Raw genomic sequence first — 12211 nt, 5'->3', positions numbered from 1 at the left:
GTTAGATATTAGGAAAAAAATTTTCACTGAAAGAATAATAAAGCACTGGAACTGTCTTCCCAGGGAGGTGGTGGAATCACCATCACTGGATGTGTTTAAAAAAAGACTGGACATGCCACTTGGTGCTATAGTCTAGTTGAGATGTTAGGGCATAGGTTGGACTTGATGATCTTAGGGGTCTCTTCCAAACTCATGATTCTGTGATTCTGTGATTTAGTCAAGACTGTTTTGTGGGCTTTGTTTCTTGTATTCATTGTCTTGGTTATTCTATCCAGTTTTGCTCAACGCTTGCAAAAGTCCATGGCAGAAGCCTTCATTCTTGAAAACAAAAAGGGGGCACTTGTGGAGGCCCAGGGGCCTCTCATTGCAACTGTAATACCTTAGGGCAAAGGGGACCAAGGTGAAACAGAGAAACCCCTCTGAATGCAAGGCTCTCACCCATGGCCACTTGCAGCCTCTTGCAATCCGCAGGTTTTGTTGCTATCACCCACTTCAACTGCCATTTTTTCCTTAGATCTACTCTCCAGACAATGTTCTCCTCTCTCTTCTCCCCTGCTGGTCCTGGCTTCACCCCTTCTCCCCCCCGAATGAAACCCTCAGACCCCAGCCTCATTTTCTCTCTGGCCCTGGACCCTCTTCATGGCAATGCACAGCGTTTGGAGTTCCACACAAAGACCCATCTCTGGCCTCATTCATCAGCACTTGAAGCAAGTGTGCTCCGGCCTCTGGGAGTGCAGCTCGCTCACACGGGCTCACTGTGGACACGCCGCAATCACACAGTCATTGAGTGCACCAGAGAACCTGGCCTCTAATAAAAGGCATGAATGCCACAGCCCACCCAACCCAATGCCTTGCATGTCTCTACTTTTTCCTTCTCCTCTCATCTCTCATGTCACTTTCCCCATTTCCTCTCTCTGCCAGCTTGGCTTCTCTCTCTCCTGGCTGCAGCTTCAGCCACATGTGTGACACTGCAGGAACAGCCTGACCCACAGGGAAGTGGGAGAGGACTCTTTGTCAGCAACTGAAGTCACAGAACAAGGGGGAATGGGATGAAACTGCAAGAGCTGGAATCCATTCCATGATGGCAAGAAGTTCTTTCCTGTCAGGGTGCTTGTCCCTGACACAGGGACCAGCGCAGAGAGGCTGTGCATACCCCATGCCCACCAACATCCAAGGCCAGCTTGGACAGGGGCCGCAGCAACCTGCTGTGCTGGGAGGCTGCTCAGCTTGGAACCAGATGATCCTTAGGGTCCCTTCCAGGCCAAACCATTCAAGGATTTCATCATTCCACCATGCCCATCTCCCAGTGTGGAGCGGCCCTGAAACTTCTGTGACATCACAGCTCCCACAGCGTTCCAGGTGGAACGTCCAGCACCTGGAAACCACCACAGCAGACACTCTGCCTGCTGCCAGCGCTCAGTTGGCGCTCGCTCTGCGCTCTGCCCGTCAGCACTCAGCTGTTGCTGCTGCTGCCTGGCCTTTTCCTGCTGCCTGCTCTGGAGCACCAACCCCAGCAGGATGAGCACTGCTGCGCCAGTGGAGGTACTGTGCCATTCCAGGGAGGGGGCAGCCTGCTTGAGCAGGCTGCAGCCATGTGGGAATGGATGGTGTGGGACAGGAACCCCACTGTGAGATTGTGCTGTCTCTTGCAGACTAACAGAGACACTGTGGTGGCGATGGAAGTGGACATGGTGCTGAATGAGGAAGAGATGATGGAGGTGGACGTGGAAGACCAGGTTGAGGAGATGGAAGTTGATGAGGAGGATGACATCGAGGCGATGGAAGTGGATGAGAAGGATGAGGAGGAGCCCATGGTCCTTGGATGAAGATGGAGCCCCACAAGTAAGACAGGCAGATGCTCCCCATGCCCTGCCCACAGACACAGTGGCTGCCCTGGCGCCAGGCTGGGGCTGGGCTGGATGGCCCCGCTCAGGGACACGCTGCCCGCAGGGGGCCTGGATTGTGCTGCCACAAGCACCAGCCCTGGCCTGCCCTGCACTTGCCTGGGGCCACACCAGCCCTGCCAGCCCTGTCCCAGCTCCTGGGGCCCAGCTGGGCCCAGTGCTGGCAGCTGACTCCAGCTTTGCTTCTTTCTTCCTTCCAGGACTGATGCAGATGATGGCTGTAGATATTACGGCGGTGTAGATATGTTTGAAAAGTTAGGATATTTTTGTAAATATGTTCTTAGGTTAGTAGTTCTTTGTAAATATGTTTTGAAGATTGTTACTCCATAGGATCCCATGGAAATATGTGCAGTAGATTGTTGTTGTTGTTGTTATGAGGATTGTTGTAATGAAATGTGTTCTGTAAATCCTCGTGTTTGCCGATGTTCAGCAAATAAATAATGATTCTTTATAAAACTTCACTTCTCTTTCTCATTCCTTTGGGCACTGTCAGAAGCCCGGACCTCCCCCTGACCATCCTAAATGATTCCAGCCCCAGCCAGGGGGCTTTAAATCCCTGGCAGGGGGTTCAGAGACCCTGGCATGTAGCCAAAGACCCCTGGGCCTTTGAATTTAACCCATAAAGCATGTTACCACCTTTATGTCAAGAATTAAAAGTCACAACAATTTAGATAGTCTAGTAATAGTAATCACAAAGTGAACGGAAAACATTTAGAGCACTGTACACAGAGGTTTTGAACCTTGTACGAAAGAGTTTGGTATTATCTACATAGATAGAAAAATTTGGGTGTACCCAGTCCTTCCTCTTTCTTCTCGCTAGCATCCATATGAAAGACGATATTACCATTCACATATTGGTTTCAAGTAGAAAGTCACTATCTAACTTAAGTAATAGCTATTAAAACATTCTTGTAAACATAGTATAGTCAGGTTTTAATATAAAAGATAACACCAACCCAAGAGGCAAAAAGAGTACCTTAAGCTGACCTGCTGAACAAACCTCAGCAGGCCAGCAAAAAAATGTTTTAGACAAAATATAAAAATCAACCTTAAGAGAGTGAAGCACATACTTCTCAACTCTTCCTTCGACAGCTAAGTTAGAGAAAAAGAGACTTCTAACGTACCTCGAAATCCCCTCAACCAAAGAAAACCCAAGAGGCACAGGCAGCGTTTGCACAGTTGGGATTTCCACTTGTTCCGGGATCCCGGGGCTGGAGCTCCCTGGGGCTGCTGCCACGGCCACCCCGCGGCTGGGGGTCCCTGTGCACAGGGGGTCCCACTGACACCACTGCTGCCGCTGGCCACTGCTGCTGCTCCTGGGCTGGGGCACAGCCGCGTCCCCAAGAGCTGAGCTCTCACCAGCACAGAGGGGGCTCTCACTGCACTGGCCCCTGCAGCCATGCCACCAAAGCAAGGCAGGAAACTTTCAGCCACCCTTCCTGCTGCAGCCACAGCCACTCCTGGCTCCAGAGCCGCCATCAGCCCACAGGGATGCAAAATCCACCTGCCCGCTCTCAAGGCCTTGACAGCCTTGGCAACTGTGGCACCTGCATCTGGGCTGCTGCAGGGGCTGATGTTTAAGGCTTGCAGCCTCCAAAGGCTCCGGGCTCTGCTTCCCACCCTGCTCTGCACTGCCCTGGGCCCGCATTGCTCAAGAGACAATAGCCAAGGCAGGGCATCCTCACCCTGCCCAAATTGCTGAATTGACTGCAGTCCTTAGGACCTTCTCCACTTTCAAAGAACCTCTTCCTTTGATCACTGATTCGGCACATGTCTATGACCTAGTGCAGCGGGCCGAAAATTCCATTTTCAAAGACATTTCTAACCCCAACTAGAGCATTTGCTTTCCCCTTTCATTTCTCTTCTGTCCCACAGACAACACCCACACTATATCATGCACACAAGGTCTCATACCACCCTTCCTGCATTTATAGTAGGCAATGCTAGAGCAGATGCCTCAGCAATGCTTCTCCAAACCTCCCTACGGAATCTTTCTGACCAGGCTAGGATCCGCCACCACTTCTACCATCAAAACATTCCTGCACCGCTCAGCATCTTTAAAATTACCCAAGATCAGGCAAGATTCATGGCAGCCACCTGCCCAAATTGTCAGCAACGTGCCTTTGCTTCTGTCAGAGCTGCACTCAATCCAAGAGGACTAAAGACTCTCCAGATCGGGCAATCACACATCACACACCAAGCCCCTTTTGGGAGACTAAAATACATCCCCGTCTCAATCCACACCGACAACGCTGCGATTTCTGCCCCTGCCCATGCTGCTGAAAAATCAAAAGATGCTATAAAACGTTACTTTTTAGCCTTTTCCACCTCCCCTGTTCCACAGGAAATTAAAACTGATCATGGTCCTGCTTATACCTCCCACTGATTCCAACCATTTTCTGACCAGTGGGCTACAAAACATGTCACAGCCATACCACACTCTGCCACAGGACAGTCCATCGTCCAGAGGGCCCACTCTTCCATCCAAAGGACCCTTGATCAACAGAGACAGGGAGTCCACATATTATCTCCCATTGAGAGCCTGGCCAAGGCCCTTGATGTGCTCAACTTTTTCAACAACTCCCCCAGTCATCAGGCATTTTATATTTAATTGGCAGCCCAATAAAAAGAAAAGCCACCTGTGTTGATCAAAGACCCTGAATCCAAAGAAATTATGGGCCCTTTCCCATTCATTACTTGGGAGGGAGGATATGCTTGTGTCTCTACAGCAGCAGGCCCAAGACGCATCCCAGCAAAAAACATAAAACTCTTCTGCCAATGGCCAGGCAAACACCACAGCCACCATCAGAAAAACAGAACAAAAGCCTAAGAGAGACAGCAGCAGCCTGCAAAAGAAGAAGAAGGACAGAAGAAGATCTCCTAAGCAGTGTGGACCACACACACCAACACCAAGAGAGCTCAGACACCACTAACTGCGATATCCCGCTTAACAATTGGAAAAACTGTATTCTAGCCTTGATATTTGATTCTTCTAATAAGCTGACTTCAAACCCTTGCCTTACAGAAGAGAAAGTTTAGTGGGACCAGAATTTCAGTTTCACATTGCAATCTCCCTATCTCTTTACTTTCAGGCCACCCAAGCCTCCACCCACTAGTAAATTAGCTAAAGTCAAAGGATGCTGTCCTTTCTTGCCACTGCAGCAGGAAGCTGGATGCTCCTAACTATGCCGCATGCCTTCGCATGGGTGGTTCCACAGCCAAGCCACAATTTCTTGCCCATGGCCACGCATGTCAACCTCTTCTCACATAGGGACTCAGTATACCAGAGCGGCCAGCTGCTCACAGATCAAATCAATAAGATCCAGACAAAAGGCAACAACGACTGGCTCACTGGACTGTTGAAAGACTGGGGCATGAAAGGCTGGCTTTCATCTTTACGTCCAACAATATGAAGTCTAATAAGTCTAAGTGCCGTGTTCTGCATTTTGGCCACAAAAATCCCCTACAGCGTTACAGGCTGGGGACGGTGTGGCTGGATAGTGTTCAGGCAGAAAGGGACCTGGGGGTGCTGGTTGACAGCCGATTGGATATGAGCCAGCAATGTGCCTTGGTGGCCAAGAAGGCCAACGGCATCCTGGCCTGCATTAGGACTTGTGTGAGCAGCAGGAGCAGGGAGGTCATTCTCCCCCTGTACTCGGCACTGGTGAGGCCACATCTTGAGTACTGTGTCCAGTTCTGGGCCCCTCAATTTAGGAAGGATATTGAGATACTTGAGCGTGTCCAGAGGAGAGCAACGAGGCTGGTGAGGGGCTTGGAAAACAAGCCCTACGAGGAACATTTGAGGGAGCTGGGGTTGTTTAGCCTGGAGAAGAGGAGGCTTAGAGGTGACCTTATTGCTCTCTACAACTTCCTGAAGGGAGGTTGTAGACAGGTGGGGGTCGGTCTCTTCCACCGGGCAGCAACTGACAGAACAAGGGGACACAGTCTCAAGCTACGTCAGGGAAGGTATAGGTTAGATATTAGGAAAAAAATTTTCACTGAAAGAATAATAAAGCACTGGAACTGTCTTCCCAGGGAGGTGGTGGAATCACCATCACTGGATGTGTTTAAAAAAAGACTGGACATGCCACTTGGTGCTATAGTCTAGTTGAGATGTTAGGGCATAGGTTGGACTTGATGATCTTAGGGGTCTCTTCCAAACTCATGATTCTGTGATTCTGTGATTTAGTCAAGACTGTTTTGTGGGCTTTGTTTCTTGTATTCATTGTCTTGGTTATTCTATCCAGTTTTGCTCAACGCTTGCAAAAGTCCATGGCAGAAGCCTTCATTCTTGAAAACAAAAAGGGGGCACTTGTGGAGGCCCAGGGGCCTCTCATTGCAACTGTAATACCTTAGGGCAAAGGGGACCAAGGTGAAACAGAGAAACCCCTCTGAATGCAAGGCTCTCACCCATGGCCACTTGCAGCCTCTTGCAATCCGCAGGTTTTGTTGCTATCACCCACTTCAACTGCCATTTTTTCCTTAGATCTACTCTCCAGACAATGTTCTCCTCTCTCTTCTCCCCTGCTGGTCCTGGCTTCACCCCTTCTCCCCCCCGAATGAAACCCTCAGACCCCAGCCTCATTTTCTCTCTGGCCCTGGACCCTCTTCATGGCAATGCACAGCGTTTGGAGTTCCACACAAAGACCCATCTCTGGCCTCATTCATCAGCACTTGAAGCAAGTGTGCTCCGGCCTCTGGGAGTGCAGCTCGCTCACACGGGCTCACTGTGGACACGCCGCAATCACACAGTCATTGAGTGCACCAGAGAACCTGGCCTCTAATAAAAGGCATGAATGCCACAGCCCACCCAACCCAATGCCTTGCATGTCTCTACTTTTTCCTTCTCCTCTCATCTCTCATGTCACTTTCCCCATTTCCTCTCTCTGCCAGCTTGGCTTCTCTCTCTCCTGGCTGCAGCTTCAGCCACATGTGTGACACTGCAGGAACAGCCTGACCCACAGGGAAGTGGGAGAGGACTCTTTGTCAGCAACTGAAGTCACAGAACAAGGGGGAATGGGATGAAACTGCAAGAGCTGGAATCCATTCCATGATGGCAAGAAGTTCTTTCCTGTCAGGGTGCTTGTCCCTGACACAGGGACCAGCGCAGAGAGGCTGTGCATACCCCATGCCCACCAACATCCAAGGCCAGCTTGGACAGGGGCCGCAGCAACCTGCTGTGCTGGGAGGCTGCTCAGCTTGGAACCAGATGATCCTTAGGGTCCCTTCCAGGCCAAACCATTCAAGGATTTCATCATTCCACCATGCCCATCTCCCAGTGTGGAGCGGCCCTGAAACTTCTGTGACATCACAGCTCCCACAGCGTTCCAGGTGGAACGTCCAGCACCTGGAAACCACCACAGCAGACACTCTGCCTGCTGCCAGCGCTCAGTTGGCGCTCGCTCTGCGCTCTGCCCGTCAGCACTCAGCTGTTGCTGCTGCTGCCTGGCCTTTTCCTGCTGCCTGCTCTGGAGCACCAACCCCAGCAGGATGAGCACTGCTGCGCCAGTGGAGGTACTGTGCCATTCCAGGGAGGGGGCAGCCTGCTTGAGCAGGCTGCAGCCATGTGGGAATGGATGGTGTGGGACAGGAACCCCACTGTGAGATTGTGCTGTCTCTTGCAGACTAACAGAGACACTGTGGTGGCGATGGAAGTGGACATGGTGCTGAATGAGGAAGAGATGATGGAGGTGGACGTGGAAGACCAGGTTGAGGAGATGGAAGTTGATGAGGAGGATGACATCGAGGCGATGGAAGTGGATGAGAAGGATGAGGAGGAGCCCATGGTCCTTGGATGAAGATGGAGCCCCACAAGTAAGACAGGCAGATGCTCCCCATGCCCTGCCCACAGACACAGTGGCTGCCCTGGCGCCAGGCTGGGGCTGGGCTGGATGGCCCCGCTCAGGGACACGCTGCCCGCAGGGGGCCTGGATTGTGCTGCCACAAGCACCAGCCCTGGCCTGCCCTGCACTTGCCTGGGGCCACACCAGCCCTGCCAGCCCTGTCCCAGCTCCTGGGGCCCAGCTGGGCCCAGTGCTGGCAGCTGACTCCAGCTTTGCTTCTTTCTTCCTTCCAGGACTGATGCAGATGATGGCTGTAGATATTACGGCGGTGTAGATATGTTTGAAAAGTTAGGATATTTTTGTAAATATGTTCTTAGGTTAGTAGTTCTTTGTAAATATGTTTTGAAGATTGTTACTCCATAGGATCCCATGGAAATATGTGCAGTAGATTGTTGTTGTTGTTGTTATGAGGATTGTTGTAATGAAATGTGTTCTGTAAATCCTCGTGTTTGCCGATGTTCAGCAAATAAATAATGATTCTTTATAAAACTTCACTTCTCTTTCTCATTCCTTTGGGCACTGTCAGAAGCCCGGACCTCCCCCTGACCATCCTAAATGATTCCAGCCCCAGCCAGGGGGCTTTAAATCCCTGGCAGGGGGTTCAGAGACCCTGGCATGTAGCCAAAGACCCCTGGGCCTTTGAATTTAACCCATAAAGCATGTTACCACCTTTATGTCAAGAATTAAAAGTCACAACAATTTAGATAGTCTAGTAATAGTAATCACAAAGTGAACGGAAAACATTTAGAGCACTGTAGACAGAGGTTTTGAACCTTGTACGAAAGAGTTTGGTATTATCTACATAGATAGAAAAATTTGGGTGTACCCAGTCCTTCCTCTTTCTTCTCGCTAGCATCCATATGAAAGACGATATTACCATTCACATATTGGTTTCAAGTAGAAAGTCACTATCTAACTTAAGTAATAGCTATTAAAACATTCTTGTAAACATAGTATAGTCAGGTTTTAATATAAAAGATAACACCAACCCAAGAGGCAAAAAGAGTACCTTAAGCTGACCTGCTGAACAAACCTCAGCAGGCCAGCAAAAAAATGTTTTAGACAAAATATAAAAATCAACCTTAAGAGAGTGAAGCACATACTTCTCAACTCTTCCTTCGACAGCTAAGTTAGAGAAAAAGAGACTTCTAACGTACCTCGAAATCCCCTCAACCAAAGAAAACCCAAGAGGCACAGGCAGCGTTTGCACAGTTGGGATTTCCACTTGTTCCGGGATCCCGGGGCTGGAGCTCCCTGGGGCTGCTGCCACGGCCACCCCACGGCTGGGGGTCCCTGTGCACAGGGGGTCCCACTGACACCACTGCTGCCGCTGGCCACTGCTGCTGCTCCTGGGCTGGGGCACAGCCGCGTCCCCAAGAGCTGAGCTCTCACCAGCACAGAGGGGGCTCTCACTGCACTGGCCCCTGCAGCCATGCCACCAAAGCAAGGCAGGAAACTTTCAGCCACCCTTCCTGCTGCAGCCACAGCCACTCCTGGCTCCAGAGCCGCCATCAGCCCACAGGGATGCAAAATCCACCTGCCCGCTCTCAAGGCCTTGACAGCCTTGGCAACTGTGGCACCTGCATCTGGGCTGCTGCAGGGGCTGATGTTTAAGGCTTGCAGCCTCCAAAGGCTCCGGGCTCTGCTTCCCACCCTGCTCTGCACTGCCCTGGGCCCGCATTGCTCAAGAGACAAAAGCCAAGCCAGGGCATCCTCACCCTGCCCAAATTGCTGAATTGACTGCAGTCCTTAGGACCTTCTCCACTTTCAAAGAACCTCTTCCTTTGATCACTGATTCGGCACATGTCTATGACCTAGTGCAGCGGGCCGAAAATTCCATTTTCAAAGACATTTCTAACCCCAACTAGAGCATTTGCTTTCCCCTTTCATTTCTCTTCTGTCCCACAGACAACACCCACACTATATCATGCACACAAGGTCTCATACCACCCTTCCTGCATTTATAGTAGGCAATGCTAGAGCAGATGCCTCAGCAATGCTTCTCCAAACCTCCCTACGGAATCTTTCTGACCAGGCTAGGATCCGCCACCACTTCTACCATCAAAACATTCCTGCACCGCTCAGCATCTTTAAAATTACCCAAGATCAGGCAAGATTCATGGCAGCCACCTGCCCAAATTGTCAGCAACGTGCCTTTGCTTCTGTCAGAGCTGCACTCAATCCAAGAGGACTAAAGACTCTCCAGATCGGGCAATCACACATCACACACCAAGCCCCTTTTGGGAGACTAAAATACATCCCCGTCTCAATCCACACCGACAACGCTGCGGTTTTCGCCTTTGCCCATGCTGGTGAGAAAGCAAAAGCTGCTATAAAACGTTCCTTTTTAGCCTTTTCCACCTCCCCTGTTCCACAGGAAATTAAAACTGATCATGGTCCTGCTTATACCTCCCACTAATTCCAACCGTTTTCTGACCAGTGGGCTACAAAACATGTCACAGCCATACCACACTCTGCCACAGGACAGTCCATAGTCCAGAGGGCCCACTCTTCCATCCAAAGGACCCTTGATCAACAGAGACAGGGAGTCCACATATTATCTCCCATTGAGAGCCTGGCCAAGGCCCTTGATGTGCTCAACTTTTTCAACAACTCCCCCAGTCATCAGGCATTTTATATTTAATTGGCAGCCCAATAAAAAGAAAAGCCACCTGTGTTGATCAAAGACCCTGAATCCAAACAAATTATGGGCCCTTTCCCATTCATTACTTGGGAGGGAGGATATGCTTGTGTCTCTACAGCAGCAGGCCCAAGACGCATCCCAGCAAAAAACATAAAACTCTTCTGCCAATGGCCAGGCAAACACCACAGCCACCATCAGAAAAACAGAACAAAAGCCTAAGAGAGACAGCAGCAGCCTGCAAAAGAAGAAGAAGGACAGAAGAAGATCTCCTAAGCAGTGTGGACCACACACACCAACACCAAGAGAGCTCAGACACCACTAACTGCGATATCCCGCTTAACAATTGGAAAAACTGTATTCTAGCCTTGATATTTGATTCTTCTAATAAGCTGACTTCAAACCCTTGCCTTACAGAAGAGAAAGTTTAGTGGGACTAGAATTTCAGTTTCACATTGCAATCTCCCTATCTCTTTACTTTCAGGCCACCCAAGCCTCCACCCACTAGTAAATTAGCTAAAGTCAAAGGATGCTGTCCTTTCTTGCCACTGCAGCAGGAAGCTGGATGCTCCTAACTATGCCGCATGCCTTCGCATGGGTGGTTCCACAGCCAAGCCACAATTTCTTGCCCATGGCCACGCATGTCAACCTCTTCTCACATAGGGACTCAGTATACCAGAGCGGCCAGCTGCTCACAGATCAAATCAATAAGATCCAGACAAAAGGCAACAACGACTGGCTCACTGGACTGTTGAAAGACTGGGGCATGAAAGGCTGGCTTTCATCTTTACGTCCAACAATATGAAGTCTAATAAGTCTAAGTGCCGTGTTCTGCATTTTGGCCACAAAAATCCCCTACAGCGTTACAGGCTGGGGACGGTGTGGCTGGATAGTGTTCAGGCAGAAAGGGACCTGGGGGTGCTGGTTGACAGCCGATTGGATATGAGCCAGCAATGTGCCTTGGTGGCCAAGAAGGCCAACGGCATCCTGGCCTGCATTAGGACTTGTGTGAGCAGCAGGAGCAGGGAGGTCATTCTCCCCCTGTACTCGGCACTGGTGAGGCCACATCTTGAGTACTGTGTCCAGTTCTGGGCCCCTCAATTTAGGAAGGATATTGAGATACTTGAGCGTGTCCAGAGGAGAGCAACGAGGCTGGTGAGGGGCTTGGAAAACAAGCCCTACGAGGAACATTTGAGGGAGCTGGGGTTGTTTAGCCTGGAGAAGAGGAGGCTTAGAGGTGACCTTATTGCTCTCTACAACTTCCTGAAGGGAGGTTGTAGACAGGTGGGGGTCGGTCTCTTCCACCGGGCAGCAACTGACAGAACAAGGGGACACAGTCTCAAGCTACGTCAGGGAAGGTATAGGTTAGATATTAGGAAAAAAATTTTCACTGAAAGAATAATAAAGCACTGGAACTGTCTTCCCAGGGAGGTGGTGGAATCACCATCACTGGATGTGTTTAAAAAAAGACTGGACATGCCACTTGGTGCTATAGTCTAGTTGAGATGTTAGGGCATAGGTTGGACTTGATGATCTTAGGGGTCTCTTCCAAACTCATGATTCTGTGATTCTGTGATTTAGTCAAGACTGTTTTGTGGGCTTTGTTTCTTGTATTCATTGTCTTGGTTATTCTATCCAGTTTTGCTCAACGCTTGCAAAAGTCCATGGCAGAAGCCTTCATTCTTGAAAACAAAAAGGGGGCACTTGTGGAGGCCCAGGGGCCTCTCATTGCAACTGTAATACCTTAGGGCAAAGGGGACCAAGGTGAAACAGAGAAACCCCTCTGAATGCAAGGCTCTCACCCATGGCCACTTGCAGCCTCT

The 12211-nt window shown here is 50.2% G+C and overlaps 1 long non-coding RNA gene across 1 annotated transcript; it reads left to right on the top strand.

Annotated features, from left to right (window-relative positions):
• The first annotated feature begins 1428 nt into the window (after positions 1–1428).
• Positions 1429–2329, top strand: LOC135278890 (uncharacterized). Its single transcript, XR_010346268.1, has 3 exons — positions 1429–1542; positions 1653–1842; positions 2105–2329. It is a non-coding gene; the product is annotated as an uncharacterized LOC135278890 (long non-coding RNA).
• Positions 2330–12211: the final 9882 nt, after the last annotated feature.

Source organism: Passer domesticus, chromosome 11, assembly GCF_036417665.1.
Source record: "Passer domesticus isolate bPasDom1 chromosome 11, bPasDom1.hap1, whole genome shotgun sequence".
Lineage (NCBI taxonomy): Eukaryota > Metazoa > Chordata > Aves > Passeriformes > Passeridae > Passer > Passer domesticus.
Note: the sequence above shows the minus strand (reverse complement) of the source record. Positions and strands in the feature narration are given on the sequence as shown.